This window comes from Callorhinus ursinus, unplaced genomic scaffold (genome assembly GCF_003265705.2).
Source record: "Callorhinus ursinus isolate GAN/ISIS: 27379988/994484 unplaced genomic scaffold, GSC_fseal_2.0 scaffold15, whole genome shotgun sequence".
NCBI lineage: Eukaryota > Metazoa > Chordata > Mammalia > Carnivora > Otariidae > Callorhinus > Callorhinus ursinus.
Window position 1 is genome coordinate 46,382,476 of NW_027397077.1, and position 17,200 is coordinate 46,399,675.

General features: G+C 54.1%; 1 long non-coding RNA gene across 1 annotated transcript; it reads right to left on the minus strand.

The window, feature by feature from the left end:
- Positions 1-270: 270 nt before the first annotated feature.
- LOC141374258 (uncharacterized) lies at positions 271-16,316 on the minus strand. Its single transcript, XR_012381001.1, has 3 exons — positions 16,046-16,316; positions 11,081-11,188; positions 271-700 (listed from the first exon to the last, which is right to left on the minus strand). It is a non-coding gene; the product is annotated as an uncharacterized lncRNA (long non-coding RNA).
- Positions 16,317-17,200: the final 884 nt, after the last annotated feature.

Consider the following 17,200-nt stretch of genomic DNA (forward strand, 5'->3'; position numbering starts at 1 on the left):
CAGCCAAGCTGCTGTCCTGCTGTCTCACCCCGCTCTGCGTCCCCTCCCTGCCATGCCGTGTTGTCGCCCCCCACCCCCCGGCTGTCTCTGGTCTGTCTGTAGGCCCCAGCTGTCTGGCCTGGCTGATAGGACGCTGGTTCTCCACCTGTCAGGCCTAGGACCGCTCCATCCCTCTTATCCACGTAGCTAGAACCTGGCATGTTTCTTTCAGAAAAAGTAATTTATTTTCTAATTACAAAAGATGATGGGGTTGAACAAAAGGAAGGCAGATCAGAGCTCAGTCAGAAGGGTCTTCTGCAGACCTTTGTCGCCCCCACTCCCTGACACAGGGAGGGATGCCGCATTCTCTGGAAGGAGGAACTGAAGCCCAAGGCGGGGGGGGGTTGATTAGAGCCTCCGGCTAGGCTGGAGACCTGGGTTTTAAGCTTGGTCCCGTCATTTATTTGAGGACTTGGGGCCCACTTAGGAGCTTAGTTACCCTTCTGTGAAATGGGATGTCGAGTCTGTGACTCCAGAGTCTTTCCAGCTGGGATAATCTGTAATTGTGGAGACTCATTCTGGGAATCACTTAATCATTCTTGCAGATTTATTTTTCTGTCTTCTGTTACAGCTTTACTCCAAATACTGCCCCTGCTCCGTAACTCTGTACTGTGAAGGAAATAGCCATGAAGTTGCCATGAGGTCTTCGATAAGCCATTTCCTGAAAGAACAAAATCCACCATGAGGGCTGCTGAGTGGGCACCGGAGGTAACACAGTGGTAAGCCTGGCATACAGAGGGGCGCTCAGGAAAGACTAACGCAGCCACCCCCCTCCTTCCCTCCTTCCCTGTCTCCTTGCTCTCTCCCTTACTTCTGAGCCATGTTGCTGGGCATCCTACACAGAGCCTTGAGGACATGATCGTCAGTTTGAGCTGAACTCTGTTTTCCTTTATATGTGCCTGCCATGGAACTTCCCCTTCCCTCTCCCCGCTCCTCCTGAGCTCACACCTCTCTCTGACACTCCTAAGCAAATGCACACTCAGGTGTGCCAAGCCTGTTGAGAAGGTGGGAGTGAAAGAGCAATCGGAGATGGCTGGAGACCAGGCTCTGCCCTAGGAGGTTCTCCTAGCCCAAAAGGTCTAACCCAGAGGGCACAAGACTGGGGCTTCCACAAGGAGAAGCCTGCTTGTAACTGGGTTGAAGGAAGGGGGTCACGCAGAGGAGGTGGTGGGGGTGGGGTGATGACCACATGAAAGAAGTGGGGTGGGGGGAAAAGTGGACCATGGGTCCTGGCCAGAGGTCTCAGCTCCGGCAGAATTCTTGGGTCTGATGTGCCTGGACTCTGATTGGTCCTGTTAGGGTGACCCTCCTACCCCCTGAAGCAAGCACTGTGGCCAAGGGAACGTGGGGCTGTCATTGGCCAGGGTCCATGTCACTCCGTGTTGCATCACTGGGCATTGGGAGGCTGGGGATGGAGGGTGTGGTATGTATGTGCAGACATCCCTCCAGCTCTGTGCTCCCTGCTTCCTTTCTTGGTGTGCCTACCCTCCCCCACCCCCACCCTGGCCTGTTTCACATGCCTTGACCATGACCAGTGCTGCCTCTGACCTAAGCTCTAGTGTTCTCCTTCCTGACCCCCTAGATCCCTCCTTGCTCTCCAGTCCTTATCATCACAAGTCCTTCTTACGCTAAGCCCTAAAATAACCTAGTTAGACTAAGCTTGGTTTGAGTGCCCACCCCTCTCATTGGCCAGGGACAGAATCCCAACTCAAACTGGCTTAAGCAAAAAGTTCAGATGGATCAGGCAGTGCAGCAACTATGGGTTCAAACAAGGTCTTTGGATCTCAACATGGCTCCATTTCTTACCTCTGCTTTGCCCTGGATTTCTTTCATTCATTCATTCCCTAGTGGTAAGAAAAATGGCCGCCCTGGTAGACCCTGTAGGCACTGCACAGATCCCCCTTTGATGAAGGACGCATTGCCCCTTCATCTCCTGGAAGGGCAGTCAAGCAGACAGTTCTCAACTCTTGCTCTGCATGCCAAGAACTGTGTTGCCTAAGGTCACATACTTTCCCTTGGTGGCCCAGACCCAGTGGCTGATAGATGGGGAGAAGAAAAGGCTTGGCTATCTCAGCCCAGCTCAGGACAACCCTGAAGGGACCACTTGAGCTCCAGGGGTCCCCGTGGGGTGGCCAGGCCTGTCGCTTCTCCCTCTGCTCACTGCGCTGTCTTCACCAGCCTTCTGAGGGCCTGATCCCCAGGACTCTCTTTAATGAAAGTCCCCTTCACTGAACTCTGAGAGTTGACTTCCTGGGGAACCCAACCTGCTTCAAACACCGACTATCTCCTTGTCATGTCCTACCAGCTTAGGGATCCCCGGTGAAAAGGAAGGACCTCCTTTTTCCCCAAAGTGTGGCAAAATCTTAGTTGGATACGCTCTCTGCCTCTGAATGGCTCTGTCTGGGTCACATGATCACTTCTTGACCCAATCGCAGTGACCAGGGATACAGCGCTCTCATTGGCCAGACCTGGGCCATCTGGTCAACCTAGAGCCCCCGTCCATTAGCTCACGTGAGACCAGACTTAACCCAGGCAGGCTGAGGTCCCATTTCTAGAACGAGGGAATGGATGCCAGCAGAACCACAGCTGCCCCGGCACAAGCCCTGCTCTCAGGGAGCTCAGACAGAGGGTGACAGCAGCAGTGTGGGGCTTTACCAGGCGTCAGCAGGGCAGGGATCCCCCAGGGTTAGAGAGAGCTGCCCCTTGCCTGGCAGAGCAGAGTTGTTTGCCTTGAATGCCCTGTCCCTCGGGGGTGGGAGGGGGAAGCAGGGGAGAGTTTTAGGTGGGGCAGGAGCACAGCCAAACATTTTGTCGGCCTGTACTTGAGTGGCTGCCACTCGGCCAGGAGCAGCAGTGCCCATCCCCACCGCAGGCACAGACTCCGCGTCCCCTGCCAGGAGACGCTGAAGTTGCCTCTTGATCAGAGCCTGCGGCTTTTTCCAATTGATCACCCAGGTGACACACACCAAGTCAAAGTTGACACTCCAAATGGACCAATCAATAGCTCCATTTTCCCCTTCCCACCCTAGTGGGGGAGAGAAAGCTAATTTGTGAAACTTTTCTCCCCCCTCCTCTAGCAAGGACCAGAAAGCTCAAAGAAATTTGTTTCTCAGTGGCCCTCTGAGCTGGAGATTTCCTCTTCCCATCCCCCTTGGAAATGTTTTGGGAGGCACCCATGGGGGCAGCCAGAATCCTACTTCCTGGTCCTAGCATCTACCTTTCCTAGGCACTGGGTAAGGTCCATGGTGGTGGTGGGGAGCACTGTCTGTGCCTTCTGCCTTTAAAGCAGATGGTGCCCTTGCTCTGCCAGAACTCGGGTCCCCTGCGGCACCTCGGCCGGATGGCAGTCTTTTTTCGGGCCCCTCGCTTTGTTCCTCTGCATGATCAGACCGTGCCCTCTGCCCCCTCCCAGGCTTGGCTGCTCACCTCTTCCCTGGCACCAATGGAGGCCTCGGCCCAGCAGTGCTGACACAGTCTCCTTGGACACAGGACATCTAGAGAGCCTGCCCTGCCCCCCCCCAGCCCATACATCTTGTGTGTGTGGCTGATGGGCCATCCACGCTTTCCCGTGCCTCCCCTGAGCTCTGGTCCCAAAGCTCCCCCACCTCTGACCATCTCACAAGGTATCTTGGAGCACCTCAAAGCCAGCAGGCCCCAGACCAGGCTCAGCATCCTCCCCACACCTGTCCTTTCTCCATGTCCTCACCAGGGGGATGGCCCAGCTTCTGCCTGGTCCCAGGGGCAGGAATCTGGATATCAGTCAGGTCTCCTCACCTGGTGGTTCCCATCCCTCTGTCTCCTCTGTATGTCTGTGGCTGCTTCTTGCTTCAGGTCCATGTCTTCCACCAGGACCACGGCCACGTCCTGACTGCTTTGCAGCCTTTGGATCCCTGCCCCAAACCCAGCTCCTAGCCAGGCCATCACAGCATCCTCAAGACCCTAACTGTGACGACACTGCCCCTTACTGAAGACGACCCATGGCCTGCTTGTCCTGGTCCATCTCAGTTTGGATCCCGCTGGTGACCCTCCAGTGAGAGAACTGCTTTCATGTGCTGTCCCTTCTGCCTGGAATCCCAGCTCCCACGGCCTCCCGAACCCACCTCTCCTGGAGAACTTACCGCAGGGGCTTGGGACTGCTCCCTCCTGCCTCCCCAGGCTGTGAACTCTTTGGGAGGGGCCTGGGTCCCCTTCCTCCTGGACCTGTCCGGGCAAGACTCAATCCACATTTGTGGGCCAGCAGGGGAGCTGCTTGGTCATGGATGCTGTAGAGCGAATTCTCCCATGGGGAAGGGCCTGGCCTACAGGCGGCTGGGCTCGTGGCCTTGGAGAGCCTGCAGCAGGCTGGAGCTCCCTGCCCTAGACAAGCCCGCCCACCCTGGGCTGGGGCTGGAGGAGCCCTGGTTACGTGCCGTGTCCTGTGGGCCCCCACCCCCGGCTTAATTAACGCCTGGAGCGGCCGTCTGCTTCTTTGCTCCATCTCATCTCCGACATTTTTCATGTCTAATCCACCGAGGAGATCTCCTGAAGGCTTTGAAGTCTCTGGGCGCACGAATAAAGATGTCACCCTGGCACACGCAGCGCTTCTTAATGAGGATGGGTTTGATGTGGAAGCTGTGGGCCTGGAGGCAAGTAGCTTTCCTTCCTACCCCCCTTCTGCACGAGGGCAGCCAGGCCTGCCTACAGCAGGCGGGCAGGGGTGGAGAACCCAGGTTTGAAGCACAGCAGGCTAAGTAGGGTCTGGGCCCGGCAGATCCCGGGAGAAAAGGGAGGTAGACAGCACTCCGGATGTCTCTCTTCATCCCTTTGGGTCAGGGACCCCCAAGGCCAATGCCCAAACTCAGAGACCCAGCTTAGTCAGGGAGAGTTGGCTGCAGAGGGAGTGCATGTCAGGGAAAGATGCTGAGAATATGGGGTACTCCAGAGGGAAGGGGGTGCAGATGAGCCTGGGGGTGAGATGGTGCTTTGGGGGTCACAAGGGAGGAAAGGGACCCTGGGGGAGGGGACCAGGCAGGAGATGGAGCCTGGGTGGGTGCAGGGAGGAGATGGAGCCTGGGGGGGCTGGTGGTGCAGGGAAGAGGTGGAGCCTAAGGGAGGGACTAGGGAGGAGATGCAGGATCCTGGGTTGAGGCAGTGGAGGGGAGAGCTTCTGGAAAATGCCCCCCCCCCCAACCACCTTTCCAAAGCAGTGGGTAAGAGGAGCACAGACTCAGGCAGGCTTGCTGGGAAGTACCATGGCTCTGCCCCCTGGGTGAGCACCTAATCTCTCTGTGCCTCAGTTTCTTTATCTGAAAGATGGGCTGATTCTGGACTCTACCTGATAGGACCTTGTGGGGACTAATGAAGTCACCTGTGTAAGGGACTAGACATTCCAGACACAGGACAAAGCTAACCAAGTTTGGGTCATATGCATATCTTGGAGCCTAGGCCTGCTTGGGGCTCAGAACACCCCCATCCTCCTTCCTCAGCTCACCTGTCAGCCCCTCATCAGCTGTGCCCCTGGGGCAGGCTCTGTTAGCCGCACCCTAACCTTCAGTTTGCTTGGAGTGTCATGGGTATGGGAAGGGGCTCCCTAGTGTCCCTGATGAAATCAGCCACGAGGATATTATCTATCTCCACCTGATTTTAAGCTCCTACCCCTCAGCAGCCCTGACATCTGGGACCCTGACTATTCTTCCAGCCTTGCACTATCAGCCAGCATTTTCTGAGCACTTACTATGTGCCTGGACCCTTTGCATGGATGAACAGTCCTCCCCTCCCAACAAGCCAGAAGGTAGGTACTGTTGTTAGCCCCATTTTACAGATGCTGCAAAGGAGACACAGAAGGGCTAAGGAAGTTGCTAAGGTCACAGGGCAACTGGTGGGGAAGCAAATGAGGAGTCATTCTCTGATTGACTGGAGTATTAGATGGACCCTGGGATTCTAGGCCCCTTGCCTAAGATGGGCCTGTGCCAAAGCCCAGAGGGCTTCACGGCTGTGTCCACTCAACCTTGGAGTACTCGTGGATTGGGGTGGTGTGGATTGCTGACCTTTAGCCATGTGGAGTCCAAAAAGTCCAGCAGAGTTCAGAATGAAAAGCCCTCCCCTCCCCTGCTCTCCACTGGGGGTTTCAGGGGGTCCTGGAGTCCCAATGGAAGATCATGTCCTTGGACCAGCATGGAGCCCAGAGGGCAGAATCCAGCCCCAGGCCTGGCAAGGGACAGCAACCTGCAGCCCTGCATACATGGGGTGTAGGTCTATCCTTTGCTCTGGGCCAGTGCTTGATGCTTAGAGTGTCCCCAGCACTGCCACATAATGACCTATCCTGTTTTTGTCATCACTTCCCTTTAACCTCCCCCAAATCCTCTCAGAGAGAGATTACTGTACCCAGTTCTACTGAGAAATAAAGATCAGAGAGCTTCGGTGACTGGTTTGAGGCTGCATAGCATTGGTCTCCTTCCCTTCCTTGTCTCAGCCCCATTTCCCTACTGGTGCTACCTAGATCCACTTCCTAAATAAAGGATGTGAACTTGACCCTTGTCTCAGGATCGGCCCCACCCAAGACATGCAGCAGATGTCCCAGATGATCAAGAGAGACCCGGTCCGTGTCTTCATGAAGGCAGCTGACATTGTAATGGCCGTGGGATGTTGGCTTAACAGAATGCTAACCTTGGTCTTCCCGGGGACCTGATCATTCTTGTCCAGCCCGGCTGGGGCTAAGCTCGGACACCCCAGAACTCTGCATGCAGTCTGTGTGATGGAATGGCACTTTGGAAGTAATTGCTAAGCACCTGCCGTGTGCGGGGGCCTCACCCCCTTGTTTGGTAGGTGTGCTGCCACTAAAGGGTGCTGCCCTCTCTGATGGCCACAGAACCATCTGGGAGGACGGGGGTGACTCTTGGGGAGGGCTGGGGTCTGCAGGGGCCCCTGGAGTTGCTGCCCCTGGAGTGGATGCCCACTGGCCTCAAAGCAATTCCAACACGCTCCTGGAAGGCTCTGCCCCACAAACCACTAGACTCAAGGAAAAGTCGAGAGGATTAAAGCCGAGGAAATGGGGGCAGAGGACATCCACCCTGTACCATGCACCTGTTTCTGCAGAAGTGCTGGAATCCTCTTTTCCCTGTGGCCCCCTGGAATGGAGCTCTGCCCCAGCTCCCTCAGGTGGAGAGACCCCTCAGACATAGCTACCTCCACCCCCTTCATCTGGAGAAATCCTCCCTGAGTCCAGCTCCCTCAGCTCATGGCCCTGTGCCTGCACCTCTGTAGCTCCTGGCGAATGCAGGACGGAGCCTGGGCTATTTACTGCATATAGCTCTCAGACCCCACACCTTGGCTCCTGCTGACCTGCAGGCTTCTGCCTTGTTCCCTCTCTCAGGTCTGGCGAACTCTCTGGCACCCGTTCAGTTCTGCTCCTCTGCACCTCCAAGCCATGTCCCTTCTGGCCACACCTCCCCTTTCCTGCCTGTCCAGCTCCTTGCTCTGACCTTTCAGAGAGGCTTATGGAATTGAGCCTGGCATGCCGGCCTCCCTGACTTCGCCTCTGACCACCCACTCTTCCCAAGCTCCTCTTTCTCCCTGCTTTATGTCCCCGATACTGAATCACTTAGAATTTCCAGAATGTGCCTCCTTGCCTTCTGCCATCCGGTCTTGGTACACACTTTTGGCCCTTCAGGGAGATGCACTTAGTGACCCAGAGGCCACTTTAGCGTTTCTAGTCTCAGGGATGCCAATGTTCGGAAAGGGCTGTCCCTCTTTTGTTACTCAACGCTGCCCTGACTGAGCCCCAGGCTGATCCCTGAGACACGGTTCGTGTCTTCATGAAGGCAGCTGACATTGTAATGGCCGTGGATGTTGGCTTAACAGAATGCTAACCTTGGTCTTCCAGGGGACCTTATCATTCTTGTCCAGCCCAGCTGGGGCTGAGCTCAGACACCCCAGAACTTAATTCTTCAGAATTAAAATGGCTGGGCTACTTTTGCAAAAAACCTAAACCACCCCCGCAAAAACCAACCAAATCCGGAACAACCCATACACAGATGCTGTGAGAGGCAGCATAGCATTGTGGTTGAGAGCAGGAACTATGGAGCAAGACTACATAGGCTCAAGTCCTGGCCTTGCCCCTTATTTGCTGTGTGACCTTACCCAGGTCACCTACTCTCTGAGCCATGGTTTCTTCAAAACTGCAAAATGGAAATAATAGTAATGTCTATCTCATGGTTGGTTCATGTGAGGGATTAAGTGAGTTAATCCCTATTCTAAATGCTTGTTTAGGAGAGTGCTGTGGTGAGTATTTTATTATCAACTAGGGAATGGATGGATAAAATATGGTCCATTCATACTACAGAATACAACATGTAAACAGAATGAACCAGATCTATATGCATCCATAGAGTTAGATATTTACAGTTTGGGTGAAAAAGAATGTTGCAAATTAATACATACTTCCCACTAGACGTCTTACTTCTCTGGGAACATATATATTACATGTAAATTAATGGGATCTGATTAAATTAATGTATATGTTAATTAAGAGGAAGAGGTCTGGAAAGATGTGAAATGTGCTGGCATTTGTGGTGGTCTGGGGGAGGTGAAGATGACATCTGTGGTGGGGCCTGGGGGAAGGATTTGCAATGGGGGATGGCGGGCATGCAGGACTCTACCTTCTCGGCAGTGTTCATTTAAAAAAATATTTATTTGAGAGAGAGAGAGAATGAGAAAGAGAGAGAGGGCATGAGCAGGGGCAGAGGGAGAAGCAGACTCCCCACTGAGCAGGGAGCCTGATGCAGGGCTTGATGCGGGGCTCGATCCCCGGACTCCAAGATCATGGCCTGAGCCAAAGGCAGATGCTTAACTGACTGAGCCACCCAGGTGCCCCTTTCTCTGCCGTGTTCAAAAGGAGAGTACAATTACTTGTGTAATGACAACTGAATTTATGGAAAGAAATTGTTGTGACCACTGGAGAAGGGTATGAGGGTATGGTCCTGCCTGGGGGTGTGGGTGGGGGGCAGGATGGCCTGGTGGAGCAGGGAATGCACCAGAATCTCCGTGAAGAAATATCCAGTTTGAAAAAGCATTCCTGTATTATAGAATAATGTAATATTTGGAAAAAGAAAGGAAATCAGTTGCTCTTCTTGTAATGGAAGCAACAGGAAATACAGCTATACAAAACCCTCTGGGCAGTGGGGTTTAGACTTGAAACAACAGAGCAGTGCCTGGGTGACTCAGTCGGTTAGGCATCCAAGTCTTGGTTTTGACTCAGGTCATGATCTCAGGGTTGTGAGAGCGAGCCCTGCACCCGGCTCTGTGCTCATTGGGGAGTCCGCTTGGGATTCTCTCTTCCTCTCCCTCTGCCCCCCTACCCTGCTTGCCCGAGTGCATGCTCTCTTTCTCTCTCTCAAATAAATAAATCTTAAAAAAAAAAGACAGAGAAGCAGCCAGGGGGCTGGGGGCCGGGGGCCAGCTTTGTCATGGCATGCAGTGTGTCCCTCTGACCCTCATGCTGCTCCTGTGGAGGGGGGTCACCCCCACTTGGTGCCATAGACACCCATGCATTGAGTGGGGAGTGAGTTGCCCAGGTCACAGAGCAAGAGGTAGGCAGGACAGGGACTCACATCCCCGTCTGTGCTAGGCATTTCCACTGCACCATTGTCTCTGTGCAGGGGAAGGCCAGCGGCTTGGATGTTAGGCACCAGGAGTCCATCCCCTTCCCTGACACTAGCCTCCTTCTATTATTATTCGCAATAATAAGCAGACCTCCACTTTACTGAACACTTATGTGTGCAAGGAACCTTATGAGCTGCATCTCATAAATCTTGCAATAACCCAATAAGGCAGGCTGTGGTAGATTGATTACCAAGGTGGGTCCAATCTCTCATCCCTCCCTGTATTCATGCCCTTTGCCGATGCGATGCAGGCCCTCCCATCAAGGGGTGCAGTCCATTTCTCCACCCTGGACTCCGGGCTGTCCTGGGACCTGCTTTGGCCAGTAGAATGTGGCCAGAAGTGACAGTGTTCTCATTCCCAGCCTGGGTCTCAAGAGGCCCTGTACATTTCCACTGTGGCTCTTGGAGCTGTCCAGCCGCCATGTGACCAAGCCCAGGCTCCCCTGCTGGAGGACCAGAGGCATGTGGCCCAGTCACCTGTTGCCCCAGCTGACAGCCATGTCACCAGGCATGTGAGTGAGTCACAGCTTTAGCCGAGCTACCGGCTTACTGCCAAAGCATGAGCAATAAATGGTGGCTTTTTAAAAGCCTCCGTGTTTTGGAGTATTTGTTAGGCAGTACTATTTGTGATAATGCACACCGATGCAGTGTGGCTCAGCCCCCTTTGACTGACAAAGAAGTTGGTCTCAGACAGGTTGGGATGCCCTGAGTTTGAACCCCAGCCTGGATGACCACACTGAACAGCTGATTTGCCTGGGGATAGGAAAGATTTCTCCCTTTGTGTCTGTTTCATCTTCAGCATATTAAAGCACTTTCTATTTCCTCCCCTGCCTATTTCTCCTGTTGTATTTCGAGGCTCCAAGGACAATTCACATGTAAAGATGCTCTGGGAAACCCCATCAACCCCCTGCCCCCGCCTCGAATTTTCATCTTGGGCAAGAGCTCCTGCTTGATTTGGTTCTGCAGGTCAGGCTGGCCCTAGGGAATCAAGTTGGCGGAAATACGGGACTTTACTGAGTAATTATAGGATTAGGCATCCCCCTCGAAATTAAATGCTACCTCTTTACCTTCCAGAGAAGAATCCCACCCCCCACCTGCTACCATGTAATTATCTGGTGAATTACTCTACGGAGGTCTCACGGTAATTATGCGAGGAGTCAGAAGCCAGCAGTTCTTCCAGTCATTACAACCGAGGAATTAGCTTTCATTGTGTAAGCCCGCCTGCTGCCCAGCCAGTGTCGGTGCCAGAGCATGCAGTTCTCCAGCGCACGGCCGGAGGCTCCCTGCACCTTCCTTCCCAACCGCCCAAGGACAGGCTCCGTGCAGGAGAGGGGAACCCCAGTTCACAGCCCTGAGCCCTCCAGGTGGATGGGTACCTTGAGCATCCAGAATCACACGCTCACCTGTCACCGAGAGACAGCAGGGTGTTAAGAGCACAGAGCTTGGGGTCACACTGCCTGGGTCTAGTCACTCACAAGTACGGTGTCTGCTTTCCGCCTCAGTTTCCTCATCTGTAATATGGGGTAGTTGTCAGGACTAAATGAACAAATAGACATGAGGGTCTTGCAAGAACATCTGGTATGGAGTGGGTCCGAGGAAGGGTTTGCTTCTAAGATGATGATGTGTGGGGCCAGAGGCTAGATCCCTGAAATGCTCAGCGAGAGGCAGAGAAGTGAGTCCAGGGCAGGTCAGGGCCAGGAGGGGTGGTGCCCAGAGCGAGGTGACAAATGGGGCAAGAAGAGGATTTGGGGCTAGAAATGCTGGAGGTGGGCTTATGCCTGGAGCCAGCCTGTCACTTTCTCCCAATGGATGTCTGGCTCATTTGGACCAAGAGGGGCAGGATCCTCCCATTTCCCAGCAGAACCTATGGCCGAGACCCCAAATGCCCAGAACCCAGCCCCACTGAGAAGGTAGGCAGTGCTTGATTCACAGTGGTGGCAGCTCTCTCTCAAGCAGGAAGCCAGTCCTCGAAGGCAAGGAGCTGGAGAAGGGGAAGAACAGAGAAGAGTCTGGAATGTGGGTAGAGAGCAGGGCAGATGCACTCTTCTCCATTTGCCTGTGTCTGGCACGGTCTGTAACAGTCTCAGCTCCCTTGCTAATTTGCTGGTGGCCTTGGGCAACTTGCTTTGCCTCTCTGAGCTCTGGGGCAAAGAGCTGTGTAACAGCTGCACCCACTTCTGATGGCTGTTGAGAGCATTCAGGTCACTGATGTGCGTAACAGGCACACAGAGAAAGTGCTCAGCCAATGCTGTGTAAAAACAAAATGAGCCAGACATCTCCTCTCTCCATGGCCTTGAGATATGACTCATTTCCTCTCCGTCTCAGCTGAGACCAGCTGGGGCACCCCCATTTCCCAAATCCTTGGCCATGGAGGAGTGGCTGCCTCCAGCTTCGCAGGATCAGGGCTAGCAAAACCCGGCTGTGGAGTGGACTCCAAGAACCTGGTTTCTCTTCATCCTTTGGCACCCCTCCACACATACACACACACACACCCACCCACCCACCCACCCACCCACACCCACCCACCCACCCACACACACACACAATGAATGTCTCTGGTGGTGGGGACCTCAGCCTTGTGATAGCCTGGTGCACAACTGGGCAACTCCAGCCACCAGATTTGGTCCCAAAATGTGCTTTTGAACAAGGAGTGACAAAAGCCTCTGGTCATCTAAGACCAGGTTCTTTCCCAAGGCTGGGGGCCCTCCAAGCAGGCTGTAAGTGACGCTCAAAAACCTCGGAGGTTTTGTCTGGCTATGTTTCTGACTGGTGTTGTCCTCTGGCTCCTGCCAATATGCGGTTCACATCTCTTCCTTCACACACACTGTCCTTTCTGCCTTGGGGCCCTGTGGCTGCCTGGTGAGCTCTTGCACATGCTTCTTGGAGCACTGATGGCTCTGGCTGGTCCGTCTACTCCTCTCCCAGGCTCTCCCCAGTCTGCCAGCATGGCTTTGTGTCTCAGCCTCTTCCAGCGGCTGCCCCCTCCCCCTCTATCTCCTCACCTGTCAATCTTGTTCCTCTGCTCTCCTCCGGAGCAGGGACTCCTTCTGAGCTCGCCAGCCCGTGGTCCGAGAATGGCAGTCTGAGGTTCCCCGCTGAGCCTTGTTCCTTTTCAACCCACTCTCCCCTCCATCCCTTCATCATTCTAGTCAGGCCGAGACATGGACTGAATGAAGCAGGGCTCAATTTGAGCCTGGTACAAAGAGTATTTTGATGTTTTCATTTCTTTCTAGTTCAATACTTCCAGAAAACACATAGATTTGGCACCGCTTCCAACAGGCTCTCTAACTAACTACTTTTTTAAACTTTGTGCTGGCTAAAAAGTGTATATGAGGTGGGGTGTGATTGATGAGAGGACCCTGGGGTGGGGATGCAGCTCTGCCCAAGGGACTGGCTCATTCTAGCCCTCAGATTCCTCTTCTTCCTCCTCCGCCCTGAGGTATTCCCCACTCAGACAAACCAGCGAAGTTTTCATGCCTTGAGAGTCCTAGCCAGGACAGAGCTCAGAACCACCAGAGAACAAAGAAGCAAACCCACAGACCCTTGGCCAAGCCGCAGGAGGCTGGCCGAGGAGCTCTCTGTGGTGCTGAAAGGGGCTCAAACAAGACTGCCCCTCAGGCCGCCACCCCCGCTCCAATATGTGGAGCAAGCAAATCTTAGCCTATGTGAAGTATTAATAGTCACTCTTTTATCCAGCACACATTGACTGAGCTCCTAACACAAGCTTTGTTTGTGCTAGGTACTTGGGACCCATCTTCAAAAGAGTAAACTAAGGCCCCCGCCTGCAAGGAGCTCATAGGCTGGTAGTGATGTTCAGCAACCCTAGAAGAGCATGAGATGTGCTATGAATGAGGAATGACTGGGCTATGGGAAAGAACATCAAAAGAATGTCTAGCCCAGATTTAGGGGGTCCGGGAAGTCTTCCTGGAGGAAGCAATATGTCAATTGAAATCTAGTGGTGATCAGGATTTAGCCAAGTGAACACAGAAACTAAAGAGAGTTCCATACAGAGGGAATAGCGTGTTCAAAGGCATAAGAGAGGGCGCAGTGGTTCAGGAGCTTTGGCTACAGGACCGCTTTCCCCACTAACTAGTTGTGTGATCTTAGGCAAATTATTTACATTTCTGTGTGTCAGCTTTCCATCCTACAAAATATAATACAACCAAAAATATTGTATCCTTTTACAGGGTTGTTGTGAGGATTAAATGCTTTTAATAAATGCTGAGTGCTCAGAACTGTGACTGGAATATAGTAAATAGCAACAAAATTTGTGCTGAATGGTGTAAAGGTGAGGTGAGGGAAATACAGTGGTTGGGAGCATGGGCTACTTGGCAGTGGACAGGGGAGCAATGAGATTTGAGTCTGCAGTGGTGACAAGGCCAGCCGAGTAGGAGCTTGGGAGCCATTCTGAGGGCTGGGCTTCGCTCTCAGAGCAATTGGGACCATGAGAGGGTTAGCTGTGTGGAGAATGGGCTGGGTGGGAGAACCCAAAATTAAACATAGTGTGTGTGTTTCAGGGGGCCTGGGGGGCAGGTGGGGAGATGTCCTTGTCATCCAGACAGGAGCAGACATGTGGGGTGAAGAGCAGGGATGGGCTGAGCGCACCCGCACATGTCCGGGTTTGGTGATGGGCGGATGACGGGCACATGCATCATAACTGTGGTCATACATCTTCTGAAAGGCAGTCTGGACTTTTTATATCCTTTTTTTCTTGGTTCTCCTTCCCCCACAAAAGGTTTTCCAGAAGAAAACCCATGTTAACAACCCAGTATGTAGCCTTCTGTATTTTTCTTTTGTGTTAATAAAACCCTATACAGATACATGGCTGTATGTATGTGCTCACAGAGTATTTTGGCCATTGTTTTATAAAAATGGGATCGTATTATACATACTTATCTTCAAATTGTTTCTCTCATTCAACAATACCGTATAGAAATCCCTTTACGTCTATTGGTGGAGAGTTAATTACATTTTGTATAGGTTGTCTGATATTCCGCAGCTGTACCAGGGTGCCACTGCGTGCCTGCCCCTCTCACCTACTGTCTCGTCCACCTCCCGGTTTCTGCCCCAGTCCTTGGGCTTCACCAAGTCCCGGAACACGACATGCTGTTTCACACCTCCACGCCTCGGTGCAGCCTGTTCCCTTCGCCCAGTCTGATTCACACGGCTAACTCCTACTCAAATTCTCGAGATCCATCTGCAGCCTGTTCACCAGGAGAGCAGGCCAGTGGGGCTGGGGTTGGGGGGTGGGGAGCACGGAGGTCCTGGGGCCAGTGAGTGGACAGTTACTGTGGGGCCTCCTAAGCACGCAGAGTTTGGTCTTGGTCCCAGAGTTGGGGTGCTCCTGGAAGGTTTGAAGCAAGGGAATGACTTGTGTAAAGAAGCCACTTTGCTGGAGATCCTCCCTCCCGGTCCACACACCATCCATTTGCTTCTCGTCCTACAGGATGGGCCCTAGCTCCCCTCTTCCCTCTGCTTCCTGCTATGCCCTGACTGGCATTTCCCAAATGTTGGGAGCTTCACTGCTGATCCTTACAGGAAGGATCAGGCTCCTTCCTTGCTAGGAAGGAACAAGGTCATCAGTCTCCATGGTGGGAATCACTGAGAAGGTTCTAGTTTGATCCAAGTCTCAGGCACTGTCTCTGCGCCGTCTCCCTATCTCCTCTCGGGCAAGCCCTGCTGCCTTCTGTGCTTTAATCTCTGAGGGCAGCGCCCCTCCCCCCGCCTTCCACTTTGGTGGCTCTGAGTGGGACAGTGACAGTGACACAGATGGAGGAGCCTCTCTCGGTCCCCAGACTCCCAGAGGCCACTGCGAGGGTCCCGGAAAGATCCCTTTTTTGGGCCCATCGCCACCGACCCTGAGGTCCTGTGGTTCATGACATCAGCAGTTCGCAGGTGAGGCTGCCCACCAAATGTGGTAATGTGAGAGGAACAGGACCAAACTTTTAGTTTTAATGGTCCTATTTTCCTTCTAAGGTTACCTGGCTTCTATGGCAAGCAGGATACTGGGTTTCTAATTATAATAGAGATAGAGTTTCCTTTTTCCATAATGTATTTAAGTGAAGAAAACTCTTAAGGACACAGCCACAGAAGGCCCGAGTCAGAGGGGCGGCCGAAGTCTGAGAGAGAGCCGATGCCCGCGGGTGGCCTGTGGGCCAAATGCAATTTTTTCCCTTACCCTGTTTTGAAAAGCTATTGAATTGTGTGCATTCCCATAAAAATCCAAATTTTCTGGCTTTTTTTGGAAAAATCTGAAAACTGGGCAAAGCTGGGTGTGGTGGGCTCTTCCCCGGAGGGGTTCGCTGGGCGAGAGCCGTGTCCCCTCGCCAGGGCCACAAGCTGACGCAGTCCCTGGCGGCTCTGCTTACCGATTTTGTTGCTTGCCTTCCGCGTGGCGGCCTGAGTCTTGCACAGGAGAGGGGGCGTGGATGGTGGAGGCAGGGCTGTGGGCGTCCTCCTCGGGTGGGGGGACCTCACTCTGCAGCACCTCCGGGACTCAGACTGTCCCCTGCGAGAGCCGGCAGGCATCAGCGCAAGAAGCACCAAACCAGAGGCTTAGAGTTCGGTCCAATAGAGGCGCCGGCCGGCTGAGGTTCCCTCCTGTCCTCTCCCTGGGCCTGTTCCCCTCGTGCACCGCGAGCGGACGCCCAGCGGCGGCGGGTCTCTGGGCGCGAGGTTTGAGTGCTCTCTGCCGTCCGACCCTCTATGGACGGCAGGGGGCGCTCCCGGCCCACGGGAACGCCCTCCAGCCACAGGACAAAGGCTGGGGGAGCAGCGGGCAGGCGGCCGGGGGCTCTGACCTGGGCCACCAGCCGGAGCGCAGGTGTGCGCAGCCCCGCGCCCGGAGCCGGCCCGCGCCCGCCCCTGCCGCGCCCCCAGCCCTGGCACCGGCTTTCTCCCTGTCTCCTCTCTCTCCGCCGTTCCTTTCATCCCCTTCCCCCATTTCTCTGCGTCTCAGTCTCTGCCGCTCCATCTGTTTTGCACCTCATCCTCTCCACCCTGGGTCTCTCTGTGTCTTGTGCTGTCTCCAAGTCGCTCTACCTACCTCATGTCTGTGGTCTTCGTCTTTAACTCAGACAGGGGTGATCCTGTGTCTTTGTCTTTGTTTCCCGGAGGTCTCGGGAGGTATTCCTAGCTTTGTGTCTCTGGTTGTTCTAGCTTCTAGAGAGGTGGCCCAGAGATCTCTTTAGCAGTGGAGGTGGGCACAGCCTCAGCCTCCTCCTCCGCCCTGCCTCTGTGGTGGGCTTCTCCTGGAAACGCAGCCTCTGAGCAGCCCTCTGGCTAGCCACAGTCTTCATGAAAGCACCAAGGCTTGCTTGGGTTTCCCTCTCCCCCCACCAAGTCCCCAGAGTTGCCCAGGGACAGGGTGAGAGCAGGGAGCCTGGGCACACCTGGGGCACCCTCTGACTAGTTCTAACACACACATTTCGGGTTGCCCGTAGCTGAAGGCAACGGTGGTGCTGCATGGCAATGGAAGCCATTCAGGACTCGGAGGCAGGGCCAAGGGACAGGAGTCCACCCCT